We start from the raw sequence: 12,748 nt of genomic DNA, 5'->3' as shown, positions 1-12,748 counted from the left end.
TAAAATCTTTCTCACTGACTATGGAAGGTGTCACTATTCAGAATGGTAGCTAAGCTTTGGGGTGGGTGAGGGCTCCAACACAGCAGATCTATTCTCATTAACCCAATGCCAAACTTAATTTATAAAGATGTACAATGCAGTGCAATGAAAAAGGGAAAATAACATTAAAGCTGATTTTCACACTGGAAAAGTCTTCTAAATATTAATTTGTGGGTTTTTTTGTATTGTCTCTGTGTATTTAATTGCTAAAGCTATTTGTACTTAAGCAAATGCTTGGTGTATCATTTGAATTTCTTTTTTTTTCTTATTACAGTGGAGTCACAATGCTTAATTTGTTAGTACTGTAATAGTTGTCATGGTAACAGACTCTAATGTTACATATAAATATGTATGTGATATGTATATACGAACATATTACAAATATATAGTACGAATGATTATGACTTGATACCAAGAGCATATTTGGAAGATTTAGCTCTCAAGGAAAACCCTAATTAAAAATACAGTTATACTTTATGAGCTTAAAGATACTGGTCACAAACTCAGATCTCTTTTTCATTTGGGAAAAAGGCAAGTTCCCAAATGAAAGGAAAGGGGAGATGTTTGCTCTCTTCATGTGGGGTCTCTTCTCTCTGAAAGCAGAGTCATACATGCCTAGGGTTATGAACTCTATAGACCTTTTTCTTCTTCCCACTTCCTTCCCCACCAATTTTTTCTTTAGCCTCAAAAATTACATAAAATGAAAACCAAGACCAAATCCTAGGGGCATATCCTTTTCCCAAAACCATTCTTATTATCAAAAGAATACAGGATGCGTTGAGGAAACAGTAGTAGAGGGTGAGATGATCTGTTCCATATTTGTATTATTAAGAGAGGTGACTTCATAATCATGAAAAATATCCACATATGTAACACTTGAGTTTGGCATTCCATGCAACTCTCAGGTAACGTTGAAGGTCGATCTGTACAGTCTTCATTTTAGAGGTGAAGAAGCTGAGGCTCAGAGTGGAGGAGTGAAAATTGTCGTGAAGTTTAGATTTACCAAAGCCCATGTTCTGTACAATGTCACGTTGCTACTTTGAGGCCTTCTTTAGTACAAGGTCCCAGAACCATAAGTGTTCTCCTTCCAGGCTTATTAACATCACACCTGGTCCCTGATACAGTTGAAGCTAGGTCAATGAAAATGATACGTCTTATGAACTGTGGTGTTGGAGAAGACTCTTGAGAGTCCCTTGGACTGCAAAGAGATCCAAACAGTCCATTCTGAAGGAGATCAGCCCTGGGGTTTCTTTGGAAGGAATGATGCTAAAGCTGAAACTCTAGTACTTTGGCCACCTCATGCGAAGAGTTGACTCATTGGAAAAGACTGTGATGCTGGGAGGGATTGGGGGCAGGAGGAGAAGGGGACGACAGAGGATGAGATGGCTGGATGCCATCACTGACTCGATGATCGTGAGTCTGAGTGAACTCCAGGAGTTGGTGATGGACAGGGAGGCCTGGTGTGCTGCGATTCATGGGGACACAGAGAGTCGGACACCACTGAGCAACTGAACTGAACTGAACTGATGCTGAAGATAACTTTGGTAGTAAACAAAGAATAAACCTGATCAAAGGGGAGAATAGTAAGCCTACCTCTATCAGTTGGTATTGTCTTCAGCTTCCTGTAACAATAACAACAGCAACAATAAAGCTACTGCAGCTTAATTAAATAGAAGTTTATTTTTTGTAAATCATCACACATCCAGAGATAGGCAAGCTTAGGCTGGTACAGAGACTTCTCAAACCTATTAGGGACTTGACAGTTAAGCAGCTGTTTATCTTTCTGCTGTGCCATCCTTAGCAAGAACTTATAATCCCCAGGCTCATGAGATGGTTGCTGCCCCACTGGACATCACAACTACGTTCAGGCAGGGAGAAGAAGAATGAATAAAGGGAAAATGCATGGAGGGCAACAGTCCATAGGGTTGCAAAGAGTTGGACACGACTGAAGTGACTGAGCAGGCATGCACACATGAGCCAGTAGAGCTTGTCTCCCTCCTCCTCTGTCTTTCTCTCTCTCTCCTTTTGGTGAAGAAAAAAAAAATCACAGTTTTAATATTTGATTCTTTTTTTTTAATTTAATTTTATTTTTAAACTTTACAATATTGTATTAGTTTTGCCAAACATCAAAATGAATCCGCCACAGGTATACCCGTTGTGCTTTAACTCATTTGTTCTCTTGGTATTAGCCAGTGAAATATCAGATCTTCTGAGAACTCTGCAAAATACAGAACACTTCAGAAATATGTATGTCATCCTTGCACAAGGGCCATGCTACTCTCCATATTGTTCCATTTTTAGTATTGCCAAAGCAAGCCCAAGCTTGTATTTTTTTAGCAACAATCAATAACTTTTCAGCAAGCCCTAAGCAAAAGACATTGGACAATCTTGGGTCATATGGCCAGCCCATAGAGGCAAGGAAGTCTATGGAAGTGAATCATTTTAACTGAGCCTATTCCTGCCCTTAGTAAAATGGGAAGTTCCATTAGTAAAGAATAGAGAATGGTTATTGGGCAGGCAATGAGCAATGGTCATCTCCTGTGGTAGATATTTCCTTGTGACTTCATCAAGAGTACACACCAGTGTAGAGAAAGAAGGCCTTCCTATCAGGGAAAAATATTAAGTGGATATTCTGGCATATGCTTAAACACCATCTTGGACCTTACTCATTTTCTTACTATTTCTGGAATCTTCAGGTTCCATTTTCACATGTCTTCTCTATTTAATTCTTCTAAGTTGGAGTATTGATATTTGCCTTATTGACATTTAACTATTGCCTTGTTTGCTTGGTGCCTCTATTCCCCATGTAAGATGGTGGTAATGTTCAGTTTGAGGGATCTGATTTTTCACCAGCTGCATAGTGGGTAGTCAAAAACTAAGGATTCACAACAGAACTGGGTTAAACTCAATTTCACTTCATATAACCTGAGTGACTCTACCCAAGTTTCTTAACTTCTCTGAAACTTGGTTTCCTCATATGACAATAAAGATAATAAAAATGCTTTCCTCAGAGGGTTTCTATGAGGAGGAAGTAAGTCTGTGCATATAAAACATATAGAGGGATATCTGACACATAGCAAGCATTAGATTGAATTTAGCTGATCTTAGCTATTATTATTATTGTTGTTGTTGCTGCTATTAATCAAGTTGACCTGGATTCAAATCATTGATATACCATTTTCTTAGTTAAGTTACGAAAAGTCTTTGACTCTCAGTTTCATTGTCTAGAAAATGGTCACCGGGTTATGTAAGAGATGGTAAGTATGTAAAATATATGACAACTGTTAGTCAGTTGTGTCTGACTCTTTGTGACCCCATGGACTGTAGCCCACCAACATCCTCTGTCCATGGAATTCTCCAGGCAAGAATCCTGGAGTGGGTAACCATTTCCTTCTCCATGGGATATTCCTGACCCAGGGATCAGGCCCAGGTCTCCCGCATTATGAGCAGATTTTTTTAACTACTGAGCCACCAGGGAAGTCCTGAGTATATGACAAAATGACCAGTAAATAGCAAGATTAGTAAGCACTACTAGTTGCCTGTCACTCTCCATTTCCCTACTGCCTTGCAGCTAGGGGATGCCAAAGTCAATGTAAGTTTAATTCCCTAGAGAGACTTTTCCTTCCGAGTAAAAAGGCAAAAACTTATTTTGTGAAATCTCTTTGCTCTCTGTGCTTCCCTGTCAGATGCTTGGAGATACTCCACTCATCTTGAAAGCATGGGGGCAAGGGCCGCAAACGAATGATAATGGAGCAGGAAGATAGGCTTTGGGTCCCAGATTGCATCATTGAGGCCTAGTACCAGCTTTAGATTGCCCAACTCTAGATGTATTATATGAAAAGAAAAAACCTTAGTTGTTTAAACCAATATTCCTCGAGTTTTATTTTCAGTTCAGTTCAGTCACACAGTCATGTCCAACTCTTTGCAATCCCATGGACTGAAGCACGCCAGGCCTCCCTGTCCATCAGTAACTCCCGGAACCTACTCAAACCCATGTCCATCGAGTTGGTGATGCCATCCAACTATCTCATCCTCTGTTGTCCCCTTCTCCTCCTGCCTTCAATCCCTCCCAGCAACAGGGTCTTTTCCAATGAGTCAGTTCTTCGCATCAGGTGGCCAGATTATTGAAGTTTCAGCTTCAGCATCTGTCCTTCCAATGAATATTCAGGACTGATTTCCTTTAGGATGGAGTGGTTGGATCTCCTTGCAGTCCAAGGGACTCTCAAGAGTCTTTTCCAACACCACAGTTCAAAAGCATCAATTCTTCGGTGCTCAGCTTTCTTCACAGTCCAACTCTCACATGAATACATGACTACTAGAAAAACCATAGCTTTGACAAGACAGACCTTTGTTGGTAAAGTAATGTCTCTGCTGTTTAATATGCTGTCTAGGTTGGTCATAACTTTTCTTCCAAAGAGCAAGTGTCTTTTAATTTCAAGGCTGCAGTCACAATCTGCAGTGATTTGGGAGCCTCCAGAAATAAAGTCTCTCACTATTTCCATTGCTTCCCCATCTATTTCCCATGAAGTGATGGGACCAGATGCCATGATCTTCATTTTCTGAATGTTGAGTGTTAAGCCAATTTTTTCTCTCTCCTCTTTCACTTTCATCAAGAGGATCTTTAGTTCTTCTTCACTTTCTGCCATAATGGTCATATCATCTGCATATCTGAGGTTATTGATATTTCTCCTGGCAATCTTGATTCCAGCTTGTGCTTCATCCAGCCCAGCGTTTCTCATGATGTACTCTGCATAGAAGTTAAATAAGCAGGGTGACAATATATAGCCTTGACGTACTCTTTTTTCTATATGAAGTCAGTCTGCTGTTCCATGTCCATTTCTAACTGTTTTGCTTCCTGATCTGCATACAGATTTCTCAGGAGGCAGGTCAGGTGGTATGGTAATCCCATCTCTTGAAGAATTTTCCACAGTTTGTTGTGATCCACACAGTCAAAGACTTTGTCATAGTCAATAAAACAGAAGTAGATGTTTTTCTGGAACTCTCTTGCTTTTTCGATGATCCAACAGATGTTGGCAATTTATCTCTGGTTCCTCTGCCTTTTCTAAATCCAGCTTGAACATCTGGAAGTTTTGTTTTACATGCAGCCTAACACAATCCATGATGACATTGATTTTAGCTCTGTGGAAATTGTATTAACAATTGTCATCATCATCATCTCTGTCTATATGGGTCTAGGATGTCCACATTTGTGTTAATTACCAAAGGGTTTGATCAAGACTCCATGGAAGAAACTTAATCTGCAGCAAGTATTGCTTAAGACTCCTTGGGTCTTCAGTTCTCATAAGGGCAGTGGAGGAATCTTAATTGCCTCTGGAACTTGGAGACAAGGACCATGCAGTACAGAACAAACCATAGAGTCCTGAGGGGACTACTCACCCAGGAGAGCTTGTGCATCCATTGAATCCCACTGACTCCCTCTGGGTCTAGAGTCTGGAGACCTGTGAGGTTTATACCATAAATACCTGGGTGACATTAACAATATCTACCTGGTGGCTAAAAAGAGATCAATGCTGAGTGAAGGGTAATGTTGCAAGGATTATTCTGCGGATAATGTAACCACCACTAGAGATGAATGAGCAGTGACTGTGTTGAACACAACTCTTCACTGGTTTAGATTAAAAATAATTTTCTGACCAAATTTAGTCATACATAAAGGTATATATTTAGCATTTATTATGAAGCAGGCACAAAACACCACATATAACCAAGTTTATAAATTTAATGAAATTTCAGCAGTTGGCCTTTTAGGTTGCATGCAGTGTTCACGTGAAGCAGAAATGACCATTTTCTAGAGGCAGAGTTCCATTAACCTCATAGTAGATATCAGGCCCTGGCATACTAAGACTAAGCCAATGGCCAGGCACAGGACAATCTAGGAACAATAGCCCTAAGGGCACAGGTCACATGGTTTTCTAGATTTTTACTCTGTTTATACAATGAGAGAGGGAGTCTTTAGAATATGTTATACAATCCGTATATCTTTAAATTCACTATTTGCACCAGTTAAAACCCATTTCTAACATCCCTAATGCATATTGACAAGTCATTAATTTTACCAATGAAAATCCATTTTTAACAGACATTCTACTAATTAAGAATACTCTGGTGGTGGTGTTGGAAGGCTAAGACAACTAAATCCTTGCTAGGTAGCACCCCTGGAGAAGGAAATTTCTTAATAGAAGACTGATGACACATAGGGTTGACATTTTGATTATGGGCAAATGATCATCCTTCAAGTGTAGCTTAAGCTAACTGACATATCCTAACTTTATACTCCGTATAAACTAAAGAGGATGTTTAAGTTATACACATTCTATTAAGCAACTCATATAACTAATAAAGGACAAAATCAGACTTGGCTCCTCTGACCCCCCAGTTTGAAAGTTCTTACTACTATTGCATCCCAACTTGACATTAATTCTACAAACAGTCCAAACTCATTACCCTAAGAAGTAGCCTATTCTAAGTTAGCCTATTATCAAAAATTTTTCCACTTAAAGTAAAAATAGCAAATTTAGTTGCTGCTGTTTATCTTGGAGCATCATTGTAAATGGCATTAAGGCAGAATTTAAAAAAAAACAGAGCATCAGGTAATGAAAGCTTAGATTTGTAAGATGTGGTCAAATGTAAAATAGTTCAGTTCAGTTCAGTCACTCAGTCATGTCTGACTCTTTGTGACCCCAAGAATTGCAGCACGCCAGGCCTCCCTGTCCATCACCAACCCCTGGAGTTCACTCAGACTCACATCCATCGAGTCAGTGATGCCATCCAGCCATCCATCCTCTGTCATGCCCTTCTCCTCCTGCCCCCAATCCCTCCCAGCATCAGAGTCTTTTCCAACGAGTCAATTCTTCGCATGAGGTGGCCAAAGTACTGGAGTTTCAGCTTTAGCATCAGTCCTTCCAAAGAAATCCCAGGGCTGATCTCCCTTAGGATGGACTGGTTGGATCTCCTTGCAGTCCAAGGGACTTTCAAGAGTCTTCTCCAACACCACAGTTCAAAAGCATCAATTCTTCGGCCCTCAGCTTTCTTCACAGTCCAACTCTCACAGCCATACATGACCACTGGAAAAACCACAGCCTTGACTAGACGAACCTTTGTTGGCAAAGTAATGTCTCTGCTTTTGAATATGCTATCTAGGTTGGTCATAACTTTTCTTCCAAGAAGTAAGCGTCTTTTAATTTCATGGCTGCAGTCACCATCTGCAGTGATTTGGAGCCCCCCAAAATAAAGTCTGACAGTGTTTCCACTGTTTCCCCATCTATTTGCCATGAAGTGATGGGACCGGATGCCATGATCTTCATTTTCTGAATGTTGAGTTTTAAGCCAACTTTTTCACTCTCCTCTTTCACCTTCATCAAGAGGCTTTTGAGTTCCTCTTCACTTTCTGCCATAAGGGTGGTGTCATCTGCATATCTGAGGTTATTGATATTTCTCCCAGCAATCTTGGTTCCAGCTTGCGCTTCTTCCAGCTCAGCATTTCTCATGATGCACTCTGCATATAAGTTAAATAAGCAGGGTGACAATATACAGCCTTGACATACTCTTTTTCCTATTTGGAACCAGTCTATTGTTCCATGTCCAGTTCTAACTGTTGCTTCCTGACCTGCATACATAACAAATCATTTATTAGAAAATAAGAGAAAACAGGATAAACGTTGCTGAGAAGTTCAAAGCAAACTTTGTCTATCATCCCTCTTCTATTTTGATACTGCAATGTCTGTATTTTGCAGGCCTGCTCTGATTTCATAACCATTTATGTTAACCTCTTTGATAGTTTTTTCTTATTATTATTAATAAGTGACCACACTGTGTATGGCTTCTAATTTATTTTTTCAGAGGAAATTCTGGGCAAACAAAGAGTTCCCAAATATGATTACCGGTTTGTAGTGATATTGTTTACACCAATGATCTCCAATCTTTTTGGCACCAGGAACCAATTTTGTGGAAGACAATTTTTCCATGGACCGGGGGTGGGGGGATGGTTTTGGAATGATCCTCATAAAGAACCAGCAACCCATGCTCAGGTGGATACGAGTGATGGGGAATGGCTATAAGTACAGACGAGGCTTCACTTGCTGCTCTCTGTCACTCACCTCCTGCTCTCTGTCACTCACCTCCTGCTCTCTGTCACTCACCTCCTGCTGTACAGTCACTCACCTCCTGCTGTACAGCCCGGTTCCTGAAAGGCCAAGGACCAGTACTGGCCTGTGGCCCAGGGGGTGGGGATCCTTGCTTTATACTTTTGAAGAAGCCAAGACAGATTCTGCTGTGGGTATTCAGAGGTCATCTGAAGAAATAAAGAGGGTCTACACCTGCCATTCCTATGCTTCTTCCAAGCTGGGCCTAGAGACCCAGAGGGGCCAAGCTCACACAGAGGGGAAGCCTTTCAGTTCCTACACGTGCTTCATGGCTATATGTAAATGTGTTTAGGGTTCTCTGGCTTTTCTTGTTTAGGTAAATCACTCTCAACTGTGATCTTATGTTTGCTTGATGGCTGTGGAGGTGAAGGCTGGAGATTGCCAATAAAACATTTTGAGAAGGTCTTGTTTTACTGGAGAAGGAGGTTCAGTAAGCATGAGTACATCAACTGAAGCTAAAACTACGATGAAATTGTTGGATTTCTTGAGGAAGTGGTGAGGAGTAGGTAGCATTAAGCTACAGCTAAAGAATCTGGTACTTCCCCAGACCTCCCTCACCAAAACCAAACCAACAAACAAAAACTCACACTTTCTCCATCTGGAAACAAAGATAATTCTTCAGTCTCCTTCATGGCACTGACAAAATAAAAGCTCCTATAAAAGGCTTAGTTAGACACTAACTGTGAAGTCAATTCTTAATGATAATCTACTGAAGTCTTTATTGCTTCATCTTCTGGGAATTAAAAACCACTGGGCCTTCCTTGAAAGCCTCCACTGAGAATAGCGTATGGCTCCTAGAGTCTGTGCAATTAAGTTCCTGGAGAGGAGGAGGCAGGGAAATTGTTGACCTCTGAACTGACAGATGAAAACAAGAAACAAACAAACAAAAAGATAGCCAATAGGTAAATAGGTTCAATGGTTAAGCAGTGACGCATCTGAGTGCTGGTTCTTTCTCTAGTAAACCTAATATCAAAGGAAGAATGCCATGATAAGGAGTTCAAAAGTACCCTAAGCTTAAAACAGCTTTGGAAAAACCAAGCTGGTTTAACTGATATAATTACTGCGGATTCATTGAAGTCTGAACAGCAAAGTATTTAAAGCACTGTCAGGAAATATTAAATCTCCCTTCTGAGACTAGGATGGAAAAAGGTAGGACAGCTCATTTTTTACATTAAAGCAGGATTGGGCCTGATGAGTATTTGAAATATTTCTTTCCCAATTTGGGGTGGCATTAGATTTTGGCTAGTAAAATATAAATGAACATCATTTGTACATGACAACTGCTGAGCCTAACCACTTAAAATTCCCTGAATGTCTTTTCTTTAGATGGGTTGCCAGATTCTCATCATCAAAGCCAGCAGAGCTGACCAAAGGCAGCTCTGTGGTGGAGGACCCGCCTAAGCTGTGATGGGTTAGAGAGATAGCTGTTTGTTTTGTGTAGACATGAATCACTATCAGGGCCATTACAACATTTCAAGCTAGGTCACAGTACTCCAGATCACTCTACATTTTGCTCTGAGGCCAGGGAGCTCAGAGACTTGCTGTTGCCTGTTTGTTTCAGTGGAAATCAAATCCATTCCAGCACCACTTCCTGCTGCTTTCCGTTGAGACCAAAGAGTTGAAGAGAAATATACAAGCATCAAGTGTTAAAGCCACAATACTAAAAATGACTAATCTAGTAAATGGTTTTGTTTTATGATTTGGAAAATGGATTAAGACTAAAAAAAAATTAACTATTTTTTCCTTTGTCCTTGGAGGGAAATTTAATCATGGTTAGTCCTTGCCATTATAATGGTTTCATTGAAGCTACTTCCTAGGCCAAAGGAAACAGTTCATTACATACAAACTAATTCAAGAGATCAGATTGCTTTGTCTCTTTTTGGAATCAAGGTCCCTATCTTTCCATTAGTCTAGTTTAAAAATATGGTGGCCAGATTCACCTAAGACTCTCAACTCGCTCTAATACCCTCCTCCCCATGACCCAGACTTGATTTCAAGATCTTGTCTAAAAGATCTATTAGAACAAAGAGCCTACTAATTAAGCAGCTAACCCCAAGACTGTGCCTTTAGCCTGGGGGGACTTGTTTTATTCCATTAATTTGAGAGCTGTTACTTTATCTCCACCGGTAATTAGTGTGTTAAGTCTATCTGGGAGGAGATACAATTTACTGTAATTTGAACTCAGTTTTATACCACGGTTTAGACTGGCAGGTCCCAGATTTTTCTTTGTTAGAGTGATCTTGAAGAAGCATCCTTGATGGTGTTTTGGAACACTGTTTCATCTTTATCTATTATCCATGCAAACATTTTGTGTTTAGTTGAGGCTGTAGCTGATAGAACCAAAACGCTTAGCAGATTTTGGATTGATTCTGCTCTCTGCCGCCCAGTTTGCTCTTTGCTGTATGAATGGAGCATGAAAGGTCACAGTAAATAAATCCTGGCCTGGGTTTGCAAAAATGTGAATAGAAGGTAGTCAGTCATGGTAGCTCCCTTTTGTGAGAAGGTTATTAAAGTTCACTGGAAAACAATTTCCCCAATCTCACATTTATAATTGAATACTGCTGTTGTGAGGTTTCAGTGAGATGAAGTATGTGAAAGTGCTTTGTAAACTCTGCAAAATAAAAAGTTTGAAAGAAGAGCCATATAGCTATTAACTGGGGTTTCTGCTGAAAAATAGGATTGTGAGGGAAACTGTCTCATATATAGATTTTTCTAATGATTGAATTTTTAAAACTACAAATGTGTGGCTTATAAGATCAGCAAGATATGCAAAAATCTTTCCTTTTTCAAGTGTTTTCCACAGGAAAGGATGTTAAAAATAGGCAGTCTTTTGCCATTAAAATTCACAGTGCCTTGGATTTCAAATGACTAAAATAGGGGTAATTATCAATAGTTTTTCAAGAAAAAAAATCAGATATCTCAAATATCATTTATGAAGTCAAGAGGGCTTTCTCCATAGATCAGTGGTAAAGAGTCTGCCTGCAGTGCAGGAGACATAGGAGGCTCAGGTTCGATCCTTGGGTTGGGAAGATCCCCGGGAGATGAGTGTGGCAACCCATTCCAGTATTCTTGCCTAGAGAATGCCATGGACAGAGGAGCCTTGTGGGCTACAGTCCAGAGTAACAAAGAGTCAGAGATGACTGAACTGACTGAGCACGCATGCATGAAGTCATAAATACAAAAACTGAAATTAGATTTTTTTCAGAATCATAATATACCCTATAGGTATAATTTGCAAACTATTTAAGAAATTTTGAAATATCTTATTTTGCTTTTAGCTGTTCAGTTTGTTTGCTCAGTCGTGTCTAACTCTTTGTGACCCCACGGACAGCAGCATACCAAGCTTCCCTGTCCATCACCAACTCCCGGAGCTTGCTCAAACTCATGTCCATCAAGTCAGTGATGCCATCCAACCATCTCATCCTCTGTCACCCCATTCTCCTTCTGCCCTCAATCTTTCCCAGCATCAGGGTCTTTTCCAGTGAGTCAGCTCTTAGCATCAGGTGACCAAAATCTTGGAGCTTCAGCATCAGTCTTTTCATTGATATTCAGGGTTGATTTCCTTTAGGATTGACTAGTTTGAGACATTTTCCAGTAGTCATGTATGGATGTGAGAGTTGAACTATAAAGAAAGCTGAGCACCAAAGAATTGATGCTCTTGAGAGTCCCTTGGACTGCAAGGAGATCCAACCAGTCCATCCTAAAGGAGATCAGTCCTGGGTGTTCATTGGAGGGACTGATGTTGAAACTGAAACTCCAATACTTTGGCCACCTGATGCGGAGAGCTGATTCATTTGAAAAGACCCTGATGCTGGGAAAGATTGAGGGCAGAAGGGGACGACAGAGGATGAGATGGTTGGATGGCATCACCGACACAATGGACATGGGTTTGGGTGAACTCCAGGAGTTGGTGATGGACAGGGAGGCCTGGTGTGCTGCGGTTCATGGGGTTGCGAAGAGTAGGACATGACTGAGCGACTGAACTGAACTGAGTTTGAGACAAATACAGAAACTGAAATCCCAGATACATCAGGGAGGCCTAAGGGGACCCCCTTGTCTAGGGGGCAAATATCCCACCTTTTCTTCCTTTCTTAAGTATAACAAAGCTTTATTAATTTTTTTCTTTGCAATGTTGTGTTAATTTGTGCTGTACAACAATGTGAATCAGCTATATGTATATATATATGCCCTCCCTCTTGAGCCCCCCTCTCACCACACTCCCCATCTCACCCCTCTAGGTCACAGAGCACTGAGCTGAGCTCCCTGTGCTTTATAGAAGCTTCCCACTAGCTACCTATTTTACCCGTGGTAGTGTATATATGTAATCCCAATCTCCCAATTCATCCCACCCTCCCTTTCCCTGTCCTCTGTGTCCACATGCTCATTCTCTACATCTGCACCTCTTTTTCTGCCCTGCAAATAGGTTTATCTGTACCATTTTTCTTGATTCCATATATATGCTTTAAAATACAATGTTTGTTTAAGAAGCCCTCACTCTGCTGATTGCTGTTCTTCCGTGTTCTCATTCTGGGCTCCAGACACCCACT

General features: G+C 40.5%; 1 non-coding gene across 1 annotated transcript; it reads right to left on the bottom strand.

The window, feature by feature from the left end:
* Positions 1-2,260: 2,260 nt before the first annotated feature.
* On the bottom strand, positions 2,261-2,366 carry LOC113881552. Its single transcript, XR_003508061.1, has one exon. It is a non-coding gene; the product is annotated as a U6 spliceosomal RNA (small nuclear RNA).
* Between the last annotated feature and the right edge of the window lie 10,382 nt (positions 2,367-12,748).

Source organism: Bos indicus x Bos taurus, chromosome 2 (genome assembly GCF_003369695.1).
Source record: "Bos indicus x Bos taurus breed Angus x Brahman F1 hybrid chromosome 2, Bos_hybrid_MaternalHap_v2.0, whole genome shotgun sequence".
Taxonomy (NCBI): Eukaryota; Metazoa; Chordata; class Mammalia; order Artiodactyla; family Bovidae; genus Bos; species Bos indicus x Bos taurus.
The sequence above is the reverse complement of the archived record's forward strand: the minus strand, read 5'-3'. Positions and strand labels throughout refer to the sequence as shown.